Source organism: Pinus tabuliformis, chromosome 8, assembly GCF_031772625.1.
Source record: "Pinus tabuliformis cultivar Carrire ecotype Pingquan chromosome 8, CPIR1, whole genome shotgun sequence".
NCBI classification, from domain to species: domain Eukaryota; kingdom Viridiplantae; phylum Streptophyta; class Pinopsida; order Pinales; family Pinaceae; genus Pinus; species Pinus tabuliformis.
In genome coordinates this window covers 1,437,555,776-1,437,565,016 of record NC_142294.1, presented here as the reverse complement: position 1 = coordinate 1,437,565,016, position 9,241 = coordinate 1,437,555,776, and positions in this window count along the sequence as shown.

The following is a 9,241-nucleotide window of genomic DNA, read 5'->3' as shown; positions in this document are numbered from 1 at the left end:
TGGGCCCTTGGTATTGGTTTATTATGGTTTTGGACCGTGGTATTGTGGAAGGCCTAAAACTATAAAAGAGGAAGGAGATCATGTGACAAGCAACAATCTGAATCATTGAATATCTGATATTGTGCTAGATCTGGAATACGGGTGATCAGGTTATGGTGCAGATCTAGATCTGAAAAGGAGGAACCTAAGCGCAAGAAGGATAAGGGCTATTGATGGATCAAAATCTCAAGGCTTGAACATTGGTATCTCTGTATAATTTTGATCTATTATATGTGGCGCTCTCTTGATCTATAAATCTGGGTTAACTAATGTCTGAATGCTTAAAAGAATAAATTATCCCTTATAGATCTGTACGCAGGTTCAGTGAATTGCAGGTGCGTATACACGCTTTTTCTGTGAATGAAAGAAGCGTATACGCAGGTTGGTTGTGGTACAGAAGCGTATACTCGCAGGTTGCTGAACAGTGAAGTAGCGTATACATATTGATTTATGTTCTAGCTGCTTCTGTTTTATTGCTGCAGTGTTCTGGGTTCAGAATTGGTGTTTGACTACAGTTACTGTGTTCTGGGTACAGTGGTCAGAGAAGTGCTTATTTGTTTCAGCTTTTGATTGGTGAAAAGGAGTTTGGGTTATGCAGAAATTCTTGATTGATGTTACTTGTGGATCCAGTCTGAAAATTAATGAAACGAGGTCCCTGAAAGCAAAGAGAAGGTTGCAGCCTTCTGCAGGTAGGAGCCTGCGTACTAGTATCTCAAGCTAGTACAAGAACTAAGGGGGTTGGAGCTCCCTTCCAGGAAAGCTGGAAAACGAGAGAGAGTTGTAGCTCTTTGTAGGTTGCATCCTGCGTACTGGTAAAGTCTGCTCCAGTACAAGACATTGTAAAGAGAAGTTTCTAATTAATAAGAAGATAGAGACGAATTGCAGCAGGAGGTTTTCACCCACATTGGGTTTCCTCCTTATATCTTGTGTTCTTGTGTGTGACTGTCTTTTGCTCTGTTTCACTGTTTCTAGTACTATTTATGTGCATCTGAATCACAGATTAATAACTGACATCTGAAAGATAATTCAAATTATAAGTCTGCTTGATATACGTGAGTTCCTTTATCTGTAGTTGTGTATATACGCAGTTTTTATTAACTGAAGTAGCGTATATCATCTGGAATTTAAAAAGGAAATATTTAGCTTGATAATACTGATTCACCCCCCCCCCCCTCTCAATATTATTTCCAACACCCACATGCTCAATCCAATATGCCATTGGTTTGTCTTGTACCTAGCCTTAATTTATCTTAATTGCTAGCTTAATAAAAACAAAATCATTGCTCAGATGACATATTTATTGCAATGTTGTTGCAGTACCTGAAGGTTGTAAATGTTGTGAACAAACTTTGTCCAAAATTCTTGTTCAAAAACTACTTCAATGTGTCATAGGTCTATTTCTCTCAAATATGCTTTAGATCTGCCCATTTATATCTTCAATCTATTGTCCAACAAATGTGTCTTGTACTCAACGTTAAGTTGAACCCTTAACAACTTGGGTCACTACTTTTCTTAGTCACTGTCACCATTGTACTAGCATTGCTGACGTTTTTATAACTCAAACTAACATAGAGCTTCTAACCACGAGAAATAATGGTAAGGGAAACAATATATTCATAAGTCAACATTTCCTCACGTGGGTTGGTTAATAGGGAGAAAGACAATTTTTTGCATATTAAATGAGGACTCAACAACAAGATAGGTGTGTACCTCCACAATGAATGCACAAGTGTGACATAGTAAATCATGGAGAGTGTGCTTATAGAGATATGCAGCAATGTAACAATGCAAAAGTGAACAATATGAGGCAGGAGTGAATTGATCTCACAATGAATAATCATAGAAAGTAATGAATTTCCCAATATGAAATGCCTCAGCCTTTACTAATTCAAATGTGGCCTTGAATTAGCCTTTTCATACCCCACCTATAATTCAATTCACCCATTAAATGGACCTCATAACGAGCATGAATAACATCAGAACTTGCATCAGAAAGGAAGCTTCGGAGCCAGCTTCAAAATTCAGCCTTAGAACAATTCATGGCCAATCACAAGGGGCTCACTTACTCAAAGAAAACTTGGGCTAAATAAGCCCCTAAACAGACCTTCAAAATGCCCTTGATAAGCCTCAGACTCAGGCCTTGTAACAAGCCTTAATTTGCATTAAACAACTTCAAAAATGGATCTTAAGGACTCGGCCTAGGTCAACAAAATAATCCCTACAAATAACGAACCATCAATAGAAATAAAGAACAAAACTAAGCCCCAAGACACAGTAATTTCAGCCTCTATACATGATCTTTATTTTGTGGCCTTAGAGTTTCAGAGTGTTTTTTAATTGTCAAATCATGTCTCATATGGGCATATGGAAGCCTCCTTTTATAGTTGCCATGAGGGGCTTAAGTGGGGGGATGGGGGCAACCTATCAATTAGTTTTAACTTTAATTAAAAATACCCTCAATAAATGAGGCCTACCTTATATTTCTCGTGAAACTATTTTTCAACAATAAAATTCCTTCTTTTAGGGCCAACTTGGCCCTCCTTTTGACCATGATGATTTTGTTGACGAACCAAGTCATAATTTCTTGGGTGAAGGCCACGTATTATGATTTTTATTATTATTATTTATTGGCTTTGGGTGAATTGGTCCATGCATTAGAACACGCCATCTTCAAATGAGCATATCTCATCAACCGAGAGGAACCATGTGGTGTGCCACCAACCATTAGAAATGGTATGACGAGTACTATTAGATGATGATGGTTTGTAGTGAAATTTCACATTCATTTGTCATAACAAGAGTGGGGAATGTGGGGCTTCATGTCTTGCTATGGGATTCCTTTTCTTTCTTCTAGGGCTTCTTATCCATTAGTACTTCCAATTAGTGTGACCCATTGACATATAATAAAAGTGTTCATTTAGGGGCTTGGGTTCAAGCATTCCTGGCTCTTCATTATTGATGAAGATAAACATCAACAATTTAGTTTGAAATCAATTAAAACACCATTCAACAAAGACAACACTGTGAGGATAAGCATGGACACCCTAAGACATGGGCCAAAACACCCCTAAATGAGCAACCAAGTGGTAGACGAGGTGAGCCCAGGACGAGTTGGGTTGAGAAGAGGGTGATTTGGTGGAGCATATGGTGGTTTGAGTCCCTAAGATGAGATGAGACAAGTTGAGCCAAAATTTTGCATGGGATAGGTGAGACAAGACGATTCAAGCCAAAATTTGGTATCAACTTGGCGAGACAAGACGAGTAAGGCCGAAATTTGGTATCAACTTGATGAGAAGAGATGGGTGAGACAAAATTTGGCATAAGTTGGGCGAGACGAGATGGGTGAACCAAAATTTAGCATCAACCAGGAAATTCAATGGCATTGGCCAGACGAGACAAGAGAAGATGAGGCAGGCAAGCCAAAAATTGGCTTTGACTAGAATGAAATTTAGCATCAACTAGAATGAAATTCGGCATCGGTCAAGATGAAACAAGTGGAAAAAGTCGTATATATGCATTCCTTGCATGATGGAACGAAGGAAGAATTGGGAAAGAAGGGGGAGAAGAGTTGAAGATGACAAGGCACAAGATGAACAGGGTTGAATGAAGAGAATACAATCAAGAGAACCAAAGAGAAGTCGCAGTTGAGTCTTAGACAAGTGAGGGGAGCCGAAATGAGCTCAGACTTACAGTCATGTAAGGCTCGAAGTCCTATGGGACAACCTTAACCAATCAGGCTTGTCTTAGGCAAGATGACTCACACAAGTGTTGAAACGACCCAAGGTAAGGTGGAAGGGTGATCTAATGGGGTCTTAAGGCTATGAAGAAAAGTTCTTTGTAATTGCTTGGGATTTCTTTGTTCTGTAAATTTATGGACTAAGCCTTTTTCTTGGGGAATTTTGGAATATGTGGATTTAATAAAAGTAGAAGGTTGGAGGGTTGTTTCATTTATAAATATATGCATGTGTATAATGATGGATTGATGTCTTGCATATATGTTCATATGTTTATGAATGAAATGATTAATTGAAGTAGATGTGACTGTAAGATTGCTTGCACTATATCGAAGAGGTGTAATATTTTGTTATATAACTAATGGTATAGAGATTATATAATTAAACTTATTGTGAGGCATAGTCTAGGTGAAGTAGCTCTGTGCTCCATGAGGCAGAGGTGAAGAATGTTGGTGCAGCACGCTCGAGGGATCAAAATGCACCCAAAAGCACCTTGTAACCGTAGGAAACCCCTAGATTATGACAAATGGTATTTGAGTCGATACCAATAAGTGGTAGAAGAGTTGGTAGAATTATTCTCCTACTCAAAATTGGTGTGAAACTACCACACATAAAAGAAGATAGTAATATTGAACAAGTGCTTTCAAAGCAATTTGTATTAAAGGAAGAATGGTTGAAGAAAGATTGCAGGGACAGTTGCCTTATGTTGCTGGTTATTAGGAGAAGGTGCTACTGTAATCTATTACCAAGTAGGAAAAGAGGCTTTGGTTATTGTTTTTTAGTATAGGTTGTAGTTGATAAGGTTGAAGTGAACCTCACAAGGTCGCACCTGGAAAGGAGCAAGTCACAATGGTGAACACTAGGTCTATTTCAGTGGACTAAGATGAGATGGCACTATCAGAGAAAGTCAAAGATCTTGAGATGAATTTGGTCTGGATAGTTTAAGGTATAAAAGGTCATGGAAAGGAGTTTGAATAAATTTGTGAAAATATTCAAGAGATTAAGGGGGTCACTGAGTCAAGGTCCTACTCTCTTGAATTTGTGGTGAGACAAGCCCAAGATTAGGAAAATCTGATGAAGGACTCTGAGGATTAGGTGAAGTCACTTATGGCACTCATAATATATCAGGATGACACCATTGTGATATTGAAGGAATTCATAGGGTAGAGTTTAGGCAGTTCATCTATTAAAGAGAAACTGAAAGAACCAGATACGTACGATGGGACAAGAGGTGTTAAGGTGTTAGGAAACTTTTGTTAGGATGTGGAACAAATGTTGGAATAAATGAAGGGTTGTTTTGAAGAGACAGAAATCAATGTTGTATCCATGTGTCTCATAGGAACAATGAATATTTGGTCGAGAACTAGGGTTGAGGACTTCGTAGTAGGTCGCTGATGAGCCCCAAAAATGGATAATTATATGGGCTCATTCAACCTCCTAATTCGACTTAATCCACCATTCTCATTAGTTTATTGCTTGTTTTTTATTATATTTACACTAATAGAGTGAATTGGGTTAGTCATTATGCCAACAAGTCTAATGGGTGCTTTGTGCAGATTTTTAGTCAATTTTGAGACAAAATCAAAGGTTTTAATGAGAACTTGGCAGCCAAATTCGTGGGAGAACAACGGAGAGGATTTTTAGGAAGGTGTCCCCTTCATTTATGGGCCCTTACCTTGAATTCTCCACCATCAGCTCGGAGTTCAAGGGCCACCAAATCGATTATCACAAGGGCAGCCGAGTTCCTAAAGTTTAGGAGGTCTGTTGGGGTCCTCAATTTGTATAAATAAGAGGGCTTAGGGCCTCATTTCAGTTAGTCACTTTGTAGGCAGAAGTTAGCTAGTTTTTAGTTCGATTTTAGTCATTTTTAGGTAGTAGGTTAGCTCTGCATTTCAGCACATTTTCAAGTTTTCCTTGTGGACGATTTTTGGAATGTAACTATTCTTTTGATCAATAAAGATGAATCCAGCTTTGCACCAGCTCTAAATCTCTCTTAGGAGGCTGTAGCTCTTGGGGTTGGGCCCATCTCAAGTGCCCAGTACCTCCTCTGTTTACCTTTATGTGTCTTTGTTGCATTCTTAGAATAAAATCTGCTATTTAGATTTAAATCTTGTTTTGTTATTTAGGTTGCTTTTGATGATTAAAGTATCTTTTCATGTTCAAATTGATTGGATAGGTTAATAACAGAAAGGATCCTCAGAAGAAGGCCTCAAGCACCTCTGATATCACCTCTCCCTCAGTGGGATCGTGAGCTGGGACAAAGGTGACATTGCTGCCAACAAAAACATTGTTTTTGCTTTGCCATGCAATCATTAGTGTTGGAATTCTCATTTGCAGACGTTGATATTAGTTGTGTTTAAATGCTCCAGTTTATGATTGCTTAGTTGCATAGTTATTTCACGTATTTCATTGCGAATAAACTTCTGTCCATTTCCTTTTGCTGTTACTTAGGTCAGATTAGAGTGAAGTAACTAGGTCATTGGTTTTCCAAGTGTTTGTTTGTTCAGTTTGAAAAATAACTTGCAGAGCGCCTATCATACTTCTCCATCTACCCGTACTCCATCCAACCTACCTGCTCCACCCTCTACTTCAGATCCTTGCCTTACCATTGCCATGTTACCTCACTCTGCCCTAGTTCCTATACTCTCACACAACATTGCTTCTCTTATCTTTGAACCAACCCAATCACCTTAGCCACTCTTCAGCCTCATTCACCAAGTCCTGGACCTCCTCAAACCCTTATCTCATCTCCATACCCACTCCTTCATATTTCTCCATCCATCCATCCTTCAAAATCCCATTTCTAAACATCCTGTAGAAAAATTACAGACATCATGTAGAAAATCACAGACATCATGTAGAAAATCACAGACATCTTGTAGAACCCCTGCAGACTTCCAGTAGAAGCTCACGAATGAGGTTTCTTGATAGCCAAACTCTGTGAAACTCTCTGGAAGGGTGTTAGGGACCACTTAGGCCCTCTCTGAACCTTCCTGACCTCCTCCAAGCATTCCCTCTCGCCAATCCACCTCTGCACAGTCAAAAACAGTTAAATCGCATGCATGATAATTCTGACAACTTATTCAAAAATACAAAAAGATGTTTTTTTCAGATGTTACTGTAGAAGTAGCTTAGACACATGCACTTTACCTTCTTAGAAGTCAATGGCATCTCTTTCAATAGCTTGCATCCCCTTTCTTGCATCAGTAGGGCTAGCCGGTAAAATTAGGGTTTGTGTTTCCTTTCAGCTTTCCAGTTTCTTTCTGCAAGTAGATTAGCCTTCTTTGAGTTAGATTTCGTCCATCAGTTAAAAAGCTTCTTCTAAGAGCTAATAGAAGTTGGCTTAAGCTCCTAGCGGACTTGTGCCAGCTGATCAAGTGACAGCTGCGGCAAGAGCTAGTACTTGTGCATATAGCACCGTCGCTTCCAAGTTTGTTACGAACTACCGGGTTGATAAAATTAAAGAAGGGACTTCCAGGAGTTGTAGCATTATTGCTGCAATACTGGGGCTCACCAGTCACATCACAAACACAACTAAGACATGGAAAAAGATTAAAAAGAGGCTTTATATGTGCATTTTGGACTAGGGAATCAGGAATGGGTGGCAAGGGATAACCTAAGGAAGTTGAAGTACATTATTAATATCTAAACCTATATCAAAAATTACTCAGGTCTTATGTTGGAGCTTAGAAATATGCATGGGAAGGACAAGGTATATGCCTTTATCAACAATCTCCAACCATGGGCGAAGAAGGAAGCTATGAAATATGGAATCCAATCTCTTTCATCGACCATCACTTCATTAGATAAACTTCTAGAATACCAAACAGATGGTAAAGATAAGGAGGATATGTAGAGTGAGAAGGACCAAGAAAAAGCGAATACTTACAAGGATGGAAAACCAACAGGTGTAGCTAAAGAGAATAAGCCCATATTTTTTGGATCTGTGAAGAGGATCACTTGGTGAAGAATTACCCGATAAAGCATAAGGTGGCTACTTTGGAGTAGAAAGATGTAGCTAAAGTTGGTATGGTGTAGGTTATAGGAGAAGTATCTTCCCACAAGACGAAAGAAAGGGTAAGGAGAGTACCTGGTTGGATTTTTTTGGGGTAGAGTTGGGAGGCATGCATGAGATAGCAATGGTTGATAATGGGGTTACCCACAACTTTTTGAAAGAATAAGTAGTGAGGAAACTTTGTTTATGGGTCAAGCTATAGAAGGCATCTTTCAAGACTATCAACTCTAGAGATATGTGGGTGATAGGTTTGGTTGATGTTGTGCCTATTCAAATGGGAGATTGGCATGGAAAGGTGGATCATACAGTGATACACCTTGATGACTATGACCTAATGTTGGGGTGAGGGTTCTTGATTGATGAGAAAGTTGTCTTGATTCCTCATATGGGGTTTATATTCATTTTTTTCATGACCTAATCCAATCATAGTGAAGACTTAGAGAGGAGACTTGAATACAACAGTGAGGATGGCTACAATATTTGACAATGATTAGCAATATTGTGGTGCTACATAGTTGATAAATAGTGATGTGTATTATCTTTTCTCTCGACATGTGGACATCATGTCCGCTTTGACAGATAGAGTAGAGCAGTTAGAGAAGAGGACAAGTAAATTGGAATAGGCAGAGGAAAGCGAGATGGCAATAGTGGTTCAAAGATGTGACCAAGGAGAGGCACCTTAGTATGATGAGGCCAAGGGGGAGGCTAGTACATTGACATTGACCCCAAGAGGTTGGGCATTGGATCTAGAGCTTGAGAGACTTGTTGAGGAAGCTGAAGGTAGTGTTGACACCTAATCTTCATGATTGGGGAATTTGTAACATAAATAAATCAGGAATGTGAACAGTCATCGGAAGATGAATTGAACAATCACTCCTAATGTATAAAATAATAACATACCTATGAAATAAACACACCAATTAGTTCATTCTGCGCTTGGAGAGTTACTGCCTGGCTTGACATGGTATCAAAGCCAGCCCTTTTTTTAGCTGTTGTAACTCCCTATTTTGCTCCTTTGCTCCTCTGCTTTCCATTCAAAAATGCTGCCTGTTCATAAATATGGTAGCCTGCTCCACACTGTCACCTGAACACTGGTGCCTGACATTTCCTGCATCCTCTTCTCTTACCATTTTTTTTTCATATTCACTGTAAGCTGCGCTGCTCATCCTCTGAAATACATTTTGGACGTTGTCAGAGGCGTTACAGGATTTGACAATCCTACGCGTTGGAGACAGGCAGAAGCGAGCACGCATTGGAATGAGTCTATCTACATGCCAAAGGAATGTATGAACGCTGCTCCTGATTTGAATGCTGCTCCTTAGTTGAATGGTAACCCTATATTGAATATGTTGCTTCTTATTTGAATGCACTCTGGAATGCTTCTCCGTTCTGAAGAACACTGGTATATATATGTTGAATGTGTTTTGGCTATACGCTGTCATGTTGTGTTAAA